This window comes from Carcharodon carcharias, chromosome 3 (assembly GCF_017639515.1).
Source record: "Carcharodon carcharias isolate sCarCar2 chromosome 3, sCarCar2.pri, whole genome shotgun sequence".
Lineage (NCBI taxonomy): Eukaryota > Metazoa > Chordata > Chondrichthyes > Lamniformes > Lamnidae > Carcharodon > Carcharodon carcharias.
Window position 1 is genome coordinate 50,603,754 of NC_054469.1, and position 12,805 is coordinate 50,616,558.

Here is a 12,805-nt window from a genome sequence, read left to right on the forward strand (position 1 = left end):
AAACAAAAGAGTCATTAGAAGGAAAAGTCATGGAATTTTCCAAGGTGCGAGTGAGTAGCAAAGCCATGGGTAGCTCAACCCCCGAACTGAACTGAGTTAAGATTTCACCAGACAGAAATTTGGCCAACTGTGAAATCAAAATGAAGGATGAGACAAAACCCTGTAATAAACACAAGAAGAAAAGGCAGAAATCAAATCCAAAAGGCCAATAGGATATGCCTCCAGAACCCTCTCTGTAGCCGAGAAGGGTTACTCATAACTCGATAAATGTTTATCTGTAAAAGTTGGAGTAAATAAATTCCATCAATATTTGCCTGGTCGACATTTCACCGTTGTGTCAAATCACAAGCCACTAATGGGTCTATTTAGTGAAGATAAAGCAATTCCACTGATAGCCTCTGCCAGAATTTAAAGATGGCCTTTGGTTTTATTGTCATGTGTGTACACCTTTATGCACAGTCCAGGTGTTCACATAGCAAATGCAGACACCCTCAGTCGTCTTCCTTTGCCAGATTGCATTGTACATGCTCCAGAGCCTCAAGAAGCTGTACTTGTGTTGAATTTCTTGGACTCCTCACTAGTCTGTGTGAAACAGATAAAGAATTGGACAAACTGGGATCCAATTTTATCAAAAGTCTGAGAACAGTTATTGCAAGGATGGTCGAATGCACAAGTTTCTGAAGAGTTAAAACAATTCTATGCCTGTAAAACTGAATTAAGTTGTCAAGACGGAATCTTGAGAGGCAAGAATCATCGTCCCTTCACAAGGAAGAGAACTACTCTTGACAGAGCTTCATAGTACGCATCCAGGCATTTTGAAATGAAGATGTTTGTGTGAAGCTATATCTGGTGGCCATGTATAGGCAGTGATAAAGAAAAATGGTTAAACGCTGTCCATCGGTGTCAGCAACAATAGAAGTTGTCCGTTTCAGCTCCACTGCAACTGTGGGAGTCGCCTAGTCTACCCTGGGTTATATTACATACAGACTATATAGGTCCATGTTTAGGTACTTTGTTTTAGTGATCATCGGTGCACATTCTAAGTGGATGGATGTGTATGAAGTTAGATCACCTACACCGTGTGCAACTATTGAAAAGCTGTGCTAATGTTTTAATGTACATGGCCTACCAGAGGTCATTGTTTTGGATAACGATGCTGCTTTCACTAGTATGGAATTTCAGGGATTCATGAACTTAACCAGGATTAAATATATTAAAACAGCACCATTTCATCCCTCATCCAATGGGTTAGCAGAAAGAGCAGTACAAACTTTTAAAACACGTATTACGAAATTATCCAACGGAATGTTAGAAACACAAATTTCATGATTTCTTCCCAATTATCACACAACTCCTCATGGAACTACAGGTTCAACACTGTCTGAATTACTAATGAAATGCCACCTTTGTACAAGGTTGAATCTGGTGTTCCCTAACCTAGAGGAGAAGGTAGAGAAGAATCAGAATAGTCAGAAAGTGAATCATGATATTCACAGTAAAGGTAAAAAAATTTACTGGGCGAGAGACAGTCTTCATGGGAAATTTTGGAGCTGGACCTAGATGGGTTCCTGGTATAATTGTGCCTGAAACAGGACCTTTGTCATACCAAGTGGAAGTGGAAAACTGGATTGTTCAGAAAATTGCAAATCATCTAACAACCAGTTACTCCACCTGAAATTGAAGTTGAATCTTTGATCCCTGAGGTGCCAGAGTGACATAGAATAGACATAACATGATGTCTTTGTTGAAGTAAATAATTCTGAACTGCCGTTGTCTAAGGATGTCCCTGATGCTGCAGTTCCTGATCAAGTCAATCCAGTGGAAGAATCTCAAGTTGTAGAGCTGTATTGCTCTATCTGATTCAGAAAATCACCTCAAAGACTTAAGCTATAATCGTATGAAATGTGTGTCTTTGTATATGTTATTGATTAAGATATTCTTGTAAATAAGAGGTATAAGACAAAATTAAAGGGGGAGAAATGTAGTGATCATAAGTAAAACATTTCATAGTGTTTTGGGAATCATGTGACTGTATGGACAAATCAGTCCTAAGTGTCAGTAATTTTAGGGGCTGAGTTTTCTATTAGTTGCTTCACTTTTCTTCTGGCCCTTCTATATTCAGCCTGATTCTCCATTATATTTTCTACCTGACATCTATCATACGTGCATTTCTTCCTTTTTATCTTTACCTCCAACTCTCTTGTCATCCAGGGCGCTCGGGTTTTATTTGTCCTACCTTTCTCCTTCAAGGGAATATACCCTGACATTACCTGAAACATGTTTTCTATGAAGGTGGCTCATTATTCAGCCACTGTCTTTTCTGCCAACATTTGATTCCAACTCACTTGACTCAGATGCATTCTCATCCCATCAAAGTTGACATTCCCCCAATTAATTATTCCTGCTCTGGATTGTTCTCTGTCCTTTTCCATGATTAAACTAAACCTTATGATACAATGGTCACTGTCCCCTAGAGGCTCTCGCACTGATATTTGTTCTACTCAGGCCAACTCATTCCCTAGAACCAGATCTAAAGTGCATGTCTTCTCGTTAAACTGGAAACATACTGCTAAAGAAAATTATCTTGAACACATTCCAGGATCCCTTGCACCTCTTGTCCTTTTGTACTGTTCTTATCCCAGTCTATATTTGGATAATTGAAGTCCCCCATTATGATTACTCTATAACTCTTGCACCTCTCCATAATTTCTTTGCAAATTTGTTTCTTCACATCCCTTCCACTTGCTGGTGGTCTATATACTACACCAATCAATGTTATTGAACCTTGTTCATTTCTTACCTCTAGCCAGAGACACTCTGTCATTGACCCCTATGGAACATCCTCTCTCTCCAGTACTGTAATGCCATCTTTAACCAATATTGCCACTCCCTCCCCACTTTTTTTCCTTTCCTGTCTCTCCTAAATGCCTTGTACCCAGGAATATTTAATGCCCAGTCCTGCCCTCCTTCGAGCCAGGTCTCTGTTATGGCAATAATATCATAATTCCATTTGTCAACCTGTGCCTGCAGTTCACCAATCTTATTAATCACACTCCGTGCATTCACATTCATACACATTAGCCCTGATTTAGGCTTATTCTGACCCCATCTGATGACTTGGGTTAAAGTTTCCCTGCTGCATTGTTTTTATTCATTCATGGGATATGGGCATTGCTGGCCAGGCCAGCATTTATTACCCATCCCTAATTGCCCTTGTTCAGAGGGCATTTTAAGAGTCAACCACATTGCTGTTGGTCTGGAGTCACATGTAGGCCAGACCAGGTAAGGATGGCAGATTTCCTTTCCTAAAGGATTTCCTTCCCCCAGATGGGTTTTTACAACAGTCAACAGTGGTTTCATAGTCATCAGACTTTTAATTCCAACAAGCTACTCTGTAGACCACCTACATCTGTTATCTGTCTGTTTCCCCAACAACCTCCTTTGGAAACCTTGACCACTATCAGGATCATCTTCCACTGCATCCAACCCCCAACACCGACACCACAATAGCACACATGATCAGGATCCCCCAGCACTGTCTGTCTCACTCCCCAGATTCACCTACCTCATAGGCTTTGACCTTGTGGAGAAGGTTTCCTTCCTAAAAGGCCTCTAGCCTGTCAATCAAGGCAGGAGCCTCACAGAAAAAAATTAAAGGAGCCCTGCAGCTTAACTCTGCCGGATATTCGGGAAACCCAAGCTTCCAGTTTGCAACACAACTTCACCAACAGCACTACCTCCCCATTCTCCATTTCCACACAGAACTTGCCTCTAACAACAACCTGTATTTATATAGCACCTTTAATATAGCAGAATGCCCCGAACTACTTCATAAGAGAGTCATCAAATAAAATTGGACACAGAGCCACATAGGAAAGGTCAGGTGCCCAAAAATTTGGTCAGAGATGTTGGTTTTAGGGAGTGTTTCAAAGGAGGAAAGCGAGGTTGGATTGGGGGAGGGGGGAGGTGTAGAGAGCGAATTCCAGAGCTTACAGCCCTGGCAACTGAAGGCTACAAATGGTGAAATGATTAAAACCTGGGATGCTCAACAGCAGGGTGTAGTGCCAAATTTTGAGGTGCCAGAGCTCTAAGAAAATGTGTTGATCACATCATTTTTAAATCAATTATTATGTTTTTTCCTTTGTATTAATCATTTGAGTCCCCGAACATCTGTAAAACTATGCTTTTTAAGTGAAAAATATTAGTCCCAGTAGGCACTTTATTTTGAACCATGGGGCATTTTGAATCATTAGTCTTTAGCATTACTAGAATTTCATTATGCAACAGTTTAATTATTTAATTCAAGCCTATTAAAACATGAATTACAGAAAATTTTACTTACTCCTGACTGGCGGATGATATTTGGAGGGATCACCTTTTTTCTTGATTTATACTAATAACCTAGAACTGGGTTGTATGGGGCATAATTTCAAAACTTGGAGGTGATGCAAAACTCAGAAGTATTGTGAACTGCAAGGAGGATCGTGATAGACTTCAAGAGGATATAGACAGTCTGGTGGAATGGGCAGATGTGTGGCAGAAGAAATTTAATGTAGAGAAGTGTGAAATAATTTTGGTCAGAAGAATGGGGAGAGGTGACATAAAGTAAATGGTACAATTCTAAAGGAAATGCAGGAGCAGAGGGACCTAGATGTGTATAAATCACTCAAAGTGGCAGGGCAGGTTGAGAAAGCAGTTCATAGATTATACTGAATCCTGGGTTTTATAAATAGGGGGACACAGTATAAAAGCAAATAGGTTATGAACCTTCATAAAACACTGGTTCAGCCTCAATGGGAAGGATGTGATGGTTTTAGAAAGGGTGCAGAAAAGATTTATGAAAATGCTTCCAAGGATGAAAGTCTTCAATTATGTGGATTGGCAAAGCTAGGGCTGTTCTCCTTGGAGAAGAGGAAGTTGAGAAGAGATTTGTTAGACATGTTCAAAATCATGAGCAGTCTAGATAGAGTAAATAGGGAGAAACTGTACCCATCAGCAGAAGGCCGAGAACCCTAAGGCAATTAACGAAAGATCCAGAGACGACATGAGGCAAAACTCCTTTACACCGCAAGTGGTTTGGATCTGGTATGCACTGCCTGAGCATGTGGTGGAGACAGATTGAATTGCAGTTTTCAAAAGGGAACTGGATAATTATCTGAAGAGAAAAGATCTTACAGGGCTACAACGAAAAGGTGGTGGAGTGTGACTAGCTGAGTTGCTGTTGCAGAGAACTGACACAGAGGCAATGTACTGAATGGCCTCCTTCTGTGCTGTAACCATTCTATGATTCTAGTATAGGAACTTGATAAACACATGAGGAAGAAAGAAGATAAAGGTTACCCTGATTGTGTGATTAAGAAGGGTGGGAGGAGGCTTGTGTGGAACATAAACATAGACGAGATGGACCAAATGGCTTGTTTCTGTGTGTAAATTTGATGTAAAGCAGGGAATACAAACAAAAACAAAAATATCTGGAAAAACTCAGCAGGTCTGGCAGCATCGGTAGAGAAGAGCACAGTTGATGTTTCGAGTCCTCATGACCCTTCAACAGAACTAAGTAAAAATAGAAAAGTGGTGAAATATAAGCTGGTTTAAGGGGGGGTGGGGTAGCAAGAAGAGCTAGTTAGAGGGCCAGTGATAGGTGGAGATAACCAAAAGATGTCACAGACAAAAGGACAAAGAGATGTTGAAGGTGGTGATATTATCTAAAGGAATGTGCTAATTAAGGGTAGAAAGCAGGACAAGCAAGGTACAGAAAGTCCTAGTGGGGGTGGGGTGAAGGAATCTAAAAAGGCTAAAAGGTAGAGATAAAACAATGGATGGAAATACATTTAAAAATAATGGAAATAGGTGGGAAAAGAAAAATCTATATAAATTATTGGAAAAAAACAAAAAGGAGGGGGAATAAACGGAAAGGGGGTGGGGATGGAGGAGAGAGTTCATGATCTAAAATTGTTGAACTCAATTTTCAGTCCGGAAGGCTGTAGAGTGCCTAATCAGAAGATGAACTTAACACAAATTGGAGGAACAGCACCTTATCTTCCGTTTTTCTCCCTCTCCTTTTTGTATTTTCAAATAATTTATATAGATTTTTCTTTTCCCACCTTTTTCCATTATTTTTAAATGTATTTCCATCCATTGTTTTATCTCTACCTTTTAGCCTTTTTAGATTCCTTCACCCGACCCTACCCCCACTAGGGCTATCTGTACCTTGCTGGTCCTGCTTTCTACCCTTGATTAGCACATTCCTTAGATAATATCACCACCTTCAACACCTCTTTGTCCTTTTGTCTGTGACATCTTTTGGTTATCTCCACCTATCTCTGGCCCTCTACCTAGCTCTTCTTGTCCCAACCCCACCCCCTCCCCTTAAACCAGCTTATATTTCACCCCTTTTCTATTTTTACTTAGTTCTGTTGAAGGGTCATGAGGACTCGAAACATCAACTATGCTCTTGGATTTCCAACATCTGCAGTTCTTTGCTTTTATTAATACAAACACTATACTGTGTTTCACAACCTCAGGCCATCACAGCCAAGGAATTAATGTTCAGTTGGCGAATGCAGCAAGGTGTTTGGGGATATTGATGCTACTTTAGATCCCAAGAACCCTGAGCTCTAAAAATCCTGAAATGCCTGTTTACGAGAAAGCTATGTGCAGGGAGTTGTTTTTTTTTTACAGTCAGGGAGCTGCACAGGAGGGTTACTGCTGTTGCTGCTGCTACACATTGGCTCAGAGGCATTCAGCAGTAGCAGTGTGAGGCCCAGGATCCTGGATCTGACCTTCCCTCCACAACTTTTTAACCTCCCCAAGCTCCGCATTCACAGGCATGCTGCGAGCTCCAGGCATTCCGATTAACTCTTACTGTCCAGCCTGAATTCACACTCCAGGAACTCATGGCAAACTTGCCCTCGTGCCCCACATAATAGTGCAGGTAGAATTCAGTCAACATGATCCCAGCACCAGCCGCCTCTGCATTACAAGTCACATAGTCCCAAGTCATTTGTGAAAGGATTTCCCTCCAGTTCTAATTGTTACCATCAATGAGCCAAATCCCCCTGCATGTGTTACTCCTGGAAACAAATAGCTTCAATATTGGAAGCATTGAGGATTACAATCAATTCCAATCTTACAGGTTGAAAATCCAGTCAGACAATTAATGGAGTGGATCCCACTGAGATCTGTGGAGAAGAAAATCAAGTGGGCCGTATAATGGATGACCAATCAGCAATCGAGATCTTACCATCCAGTGGTAAATAATAAAGCTCCGCAATCTCCACCTCCACCCCAATCCCTTCCAACCTCCTCCCCACACCTCCCATCAGCCCCCCCAAACACTCCCACTCCCCTCCCCCCAATATCCCCAACCACTTCTCCCCCCTCCCCACCCCTAAACCCTTTCCCACCCCGACAACACACCTACCCCGACTCCCCAACACCCCAACCTCCCCAGCAGCAGCGCAGAAATGAGTGAAACTGACCTGACGGACCATGGCTTCAAGAAATCGGAACTCTCAGCCAGAAATCTATGATTTTTTAAGCCGGCCTGTCAGGTGCTAGGTTCTGGCTGCTCAGCGTGGATAGCAAGAACTCTGTTTAAAATGCTGATCCCAGGCCCCTCTAGCTCCCAGGCCCCAGTGTTTGAAAGCATCTACACCCGCCTCTCCTAGGCCCTGGCTGGAGGGGTGAGGCAGCGCTTAGGTGCGCTCCAGCACCACTACAACCCTTGTCAAGAGGTCAGAATTAGAGGAGCTCAGTTATCTCAGAAAATTCTAGCACTGGAGGAGATTACAGAGATAGGGAGGGATGAGGCCATAGAGGGTATTGAAGACAAGGATCAAAATTTTAAAGTCAACTCATTGCTTAACGGGGAACCAATGTATGTCACTGAGCACTGGGTTGATGGGTGACCAGACTTGGTGTGAGTTAGGGCAAGGGCAGCAAAGCTTTGGATGACTTGGAGGATAGGCGTAGAAGGCTGATCAGGTGTGTGTTGAATTAGTCAAGTCTAGAGGCAAAAATTGGCATGAGTGAGGGTTTCAGCAGCAGATGCGCTGAGGTGGGGTGGAGTTGGACAATATTTTGGAGGTGAAAATAGGTGATATTAGCGTTGACGCAAATATGTAGTCAGAAGATCATCTTGGGGTCAAATATGACACTAACATTTCAACCAGCTGGTTCAGCTAAGGCTGTTGCTAGGGAGGCAGATGGAGTTGGCGGCTGGGAACAAATTTTGTGGAACGTACTAAAGATGGTGTCTTCAATCTTCCCAAATTTTTGGTTGGAGGAAGCTTGTACTCATTCAGCACTGGATTCCAGATAATTAGTCTGATAATTTAGCAACAGTGGAGGAGTCAAGAGAAATATTTTGCTTCAGTCTTCACGGTGGAAGATACTAACAGCATTCCAAAAATACTAAATAATCAAGGGGAAAGGTGGGGGGCAGGAAATAAATACAATAACTATCCCTAAAGAAAAAGTACTAGGGACATTAATTAGGCTAAGGGCCGATAAGTCCCCTGAACCAGGTGGGTTGCATCCTAGGATATTAATGGGAGTAGCTACAGAGATAGTCGGTGGGATTTTCCACACCCACCAGCGGCCACGATCTTCCGGTCTTGCCGCAAGTCAATGGACTCCTGGCTGTGGCACTGCCTCGCCTGCAGCGGGTCCAAAAAATCCTGACCAGTGGATGCACTGGTAGTAATCTTCCAAGAATCCTTAGAATCTAGAAAAGTTCCAGGGGACTGGAAAACTGCCAATATAACACCCTTATTCAAAAAGGGAGAGAGGCAAAAAACGAGTAGCTAGAGGCCAAATAGCTTAACGTCATTGGGAAAATGTTGGAGTCTATTATAAAGGATGCAATAGCAGACCATTTAGAAATACATAATCTAATCAAACAGAGTCAGCAAGGCTTCATGAAGGGGAAATCTTGCCTAACAAATTTATTAGAATTTCCAAAAGACATTTGATAAGGTACCGCACATAAGGCTACTTAATAAGGTAAGAGCCCATAGTGATTGGGGGTAGTATATTAGCATGGACAGAGGATTGGCTAACTAATAGAAGACAGAGTGGTGGGATAAAGGGCATTTTCGGGATGGCAACCAGTAACTAGGGGAGTGCCACAGGGATCAGTGCAGGGGCCACAATTATTTACAATATATATTAATGAGGGAAGCAAATGTGTTATCGCCAAGTTTGTGGATGACACAAAAATATGTTGGAAGGCAAGTGGTGAGGATGACACAAGGAGTCCACAGAGGGATATAGACAGGTTAAGTGAACGGGCAAAAACTTTGCAGATGGAATATAATGTGGGAAAATGAGAAGTTATGCACTTTGGCAGGAAGAATAGAAGAGCTGAATATTATTTAAATGGAGAAAGACTGCAGAAAGCTGCAGCACAGAGGGATTTGGGATTCCTTGTCCATGAATCCCAAAAAGCTAACATACAAGTTCAACAGGTAATAGGAAAGGCAAATGGAATGTGGGCCTTTATTTTAAAGGGAATTGAGTATAAAAATAGGGAAGTCTTACTAAAACTATACAAGGCACCTGTGCCAGGGTGAGGGACATCTCTGACCAGCTTGAAAGGATATTGGAGAGGGAGGGAGAGGATCCAGTTGTTGTGGTCCAAGTTGGGACAAATAACATAGGTAAGACTAGGAAAGAGGACCTGTTTGGGGACTATCAGGAACTAGGAACTAAATTAAAGAACAGGTCCTCAAGGATTATAATCTCCGGATTACTACCCAAGCCACGTGCAAATTGGCATAGGGATGGGAGAATAAGGGAAGTAAACACATGGCTAAAGGAGTGGTGTGGGAAAGAGGGGTTCCATTTCGTGGGGCACTGGCATCAGTATTGGAACAGGAGGGATCTGTACCGTTGGGATGGTCTCCACCTTAACCGATCTGGGACCAATGTTCTAGTGAAAAGGGTAAATAGGGTGGTCAACAGGACTTTAAACTAGAAAGTGGCGGGGGTGGGGGAGGGAAGGGCAAAACTCCAAGAAGTATGACTAATGAGAAACAAAGCAGCAGGTTAGCATGTCGGGGGGGGGGGGATTCAACTTCATGGAAAATTATGAAAAAACTGAAAATAAAGGAAAGCCCAGGAGAGGCTATTAAAATCTCCAGAACACAAAATAGGACACAGTGTTTGGAAAGGGCTAGGAATCTAACTTCAAGCACATCAGATAAAGGGACGACAATGAGAAAGGGGACGGGAAATACAGGACTGAAGGTGTTGTATCTGAATGCATGCAGTATACAAAATAAGGTAAATGAGCTTGTGGCGCAGATTGAAATTGGCAGGTATGATGTGGTGGGCATCATGCAGACATGGCTGCAAGTGGATCAGGAATGGGAGCTAAATATCCAAGGATATACATCCTATCGAAAAGATAGGCAGGTTGGCAGAGGGGGTGGGGATGCTTTGTTAGTAAGAAATGAAATTAAATCGATAGCAAGAAATGACGTAGGGTCAGATGATGTAGAATCTGTGTGGGTAGAGTTGAGGAACTGCAAAGGTAAAAAAAACCATAATGGGGGTTATGTACAGGCCTCCGAATAGTAGTCAGGATGTGGGGCAAAGGTACACCAGCAGATAGAAAAGGCGTGTAAGAAAGGCAAGGTTACAGTGATCATGGGGGATTTCAATATGCAGGTGGACTGGGAAAATCAGGTTGGTGGTGGATCCCAAGAAAAGGAATTTGTGGAATGTCTACAAGATGGCTTTTTGGAGTAGCTTGTGGTGGAGCCCACTAGGGAACAGGCAATTCTAGATTTAGTGATGTGTAATGAGGCAGATTTGATAAGGGAGCTTAAGGTGAAGGAACCCTTGGGAGGAAGTGACCATAATATGATAGAATTTACCCTGCAATTTGAGAGGAAAAAGCTGGAATCAGATGTAACCTTATTACAGTTGAATAAAGGCAACTACAGAGGCATGAGGGAGGAGCTGGCCAGAATTGACTGGGAGATGAGCCTAGCAGGAAAGATAGTGGAACAACAAGGGCAGGAGTTTCTGGGAGTAATTTGGGAGACACAGCAAAATTTAATCCCTAGGAAGAAGAAGCATACTAAAGGGAGGACGAGGCAACCATGGCTGACAAGGAAAGTCAGGGACAGCATAAAAGCTAAAGAGAAAGCATACAATGCGGCAAAGAGCAGTGGGAAGCCAGGGGAACTGGGAAGCCTACAAAGACCAACAGAGGACAACTAAAAAAGAAATAAGGAGGGAGAAGATTAAATATGAGGGTAAACTAACCAGTAATATAAAAGAAGATTGCAAGAGTTTTTTTTAGATATATAAAGGGTAAGAGAGAGGCAAAAGTGAACATTGGGCTGCTGGAAAATGACGCTGGAGAGGTAGTAGTGGGGAACAAAGAAATGGCGGGGGAACTGAATAGGTACTTTGCGTCAGTCTTCACGGTGGAAGACACGAGTAACATCGCCAAAGTTCAAGAGAGTCGGGGGGCAGAGGTGAGCATGGTGGCCATTACCAAGGAGAAGGTGCTAGGAAAACTGAAAGGTCTGAAGGTGGATAAATCACCTGGACCAGATGGATTACACCCCAGAGTTCTGAAAGAGATAGTTGAAGAGATAGTGGAGGCGTTAGTGGTGATCTTTCAGGAATCACTGGAGTCAGGGAAGGTCCCAGAGGACTGGAAAATCGCTAATGTAACCCCCCTGTTTAAGAAGGGCGTGAGGCAAAAGACGGGAAATTAAGGCCGATTAGCCTGACCTCGGTCGTTGGTAAGATTTTAGAGTCCATTATTAAGGATGAGATTACAGAACACTTGGTAAAATAGGGCAAAGTCAGCATGGTTTCATCAGGGGGAGGTCATGCCTGACAAATCTGTTAGAGTTCTTTGAGGAGGTAACGAGTAGGTTAGACAAAGGAGAGCCAATGGATGTTATCTACTTGGACTTCCAGAAGGCCGTTGGCAAGGTGCCGCACAGGAGGCTGCTCAGTAGGATAAGAGCCCATGGTGTTAGAGGCAAGGTACTAGCTTGGATAGAAGATTGGCTGTCTGGCAGGAGGCAGAGAGTGGGGATAAGGGGGTTCTTCTCAGGATGGTGGCCGGTGACTAGTGGAGTTCCGCAGTGGTCAGTGTTGGGACCACAACTTTTCACTTTATATATTAATGATCTAGATGAAGGAACCGAGGGCATCCTGGCTAAGTTTACAGATGATACAAAGATAGGTGGAGGGACAGGTAGTATTGAGGAGGCGGGGTGGCTGCAAAAGGATTTGGACAAGTTAGGAGAATGGGCAAAGAAGTGGTGATGGAATACAACGTAGGGAAGTGTGAGGTCATGCACTTTGGTAGTAAGAATAGAGGCATGGACTATTTTCCAAATGGGGAGAGAATTCAGAAATCTGGAGTGCAAAGGGACTTGAGAATCCTGAACCAGGAATTTAAGCATGGACTTCCAGGAAAGATTGGCACAATTTTGGAGGTGACAACATGCTCAAGGACATTGGAGAGGAAAGGGGGGGTTGGAGATGGGGCAGTAGTGTGCAAGAGTAGAGAGATCAAGGGCTGACCTATAGAACAGATAACTGCAGATTTGAAGGAGAGGGGGACAGAACCTGACAGAGAACCATTAACTTGGGAGCCAGGAAGGGAAGCAGTGTGCTAGGAATAGGTGAAGGGAGGAAGACGTGGGTCACATCCAGGTCCAAGGCTCAGTAAGGAAGACTTTTTCTCTGAGTAATTAGATTGGTGTATAATATATGGAGTTAACAATCATATGTAACAGCCAGGGCTGAAAATAAATCTTTAATACAT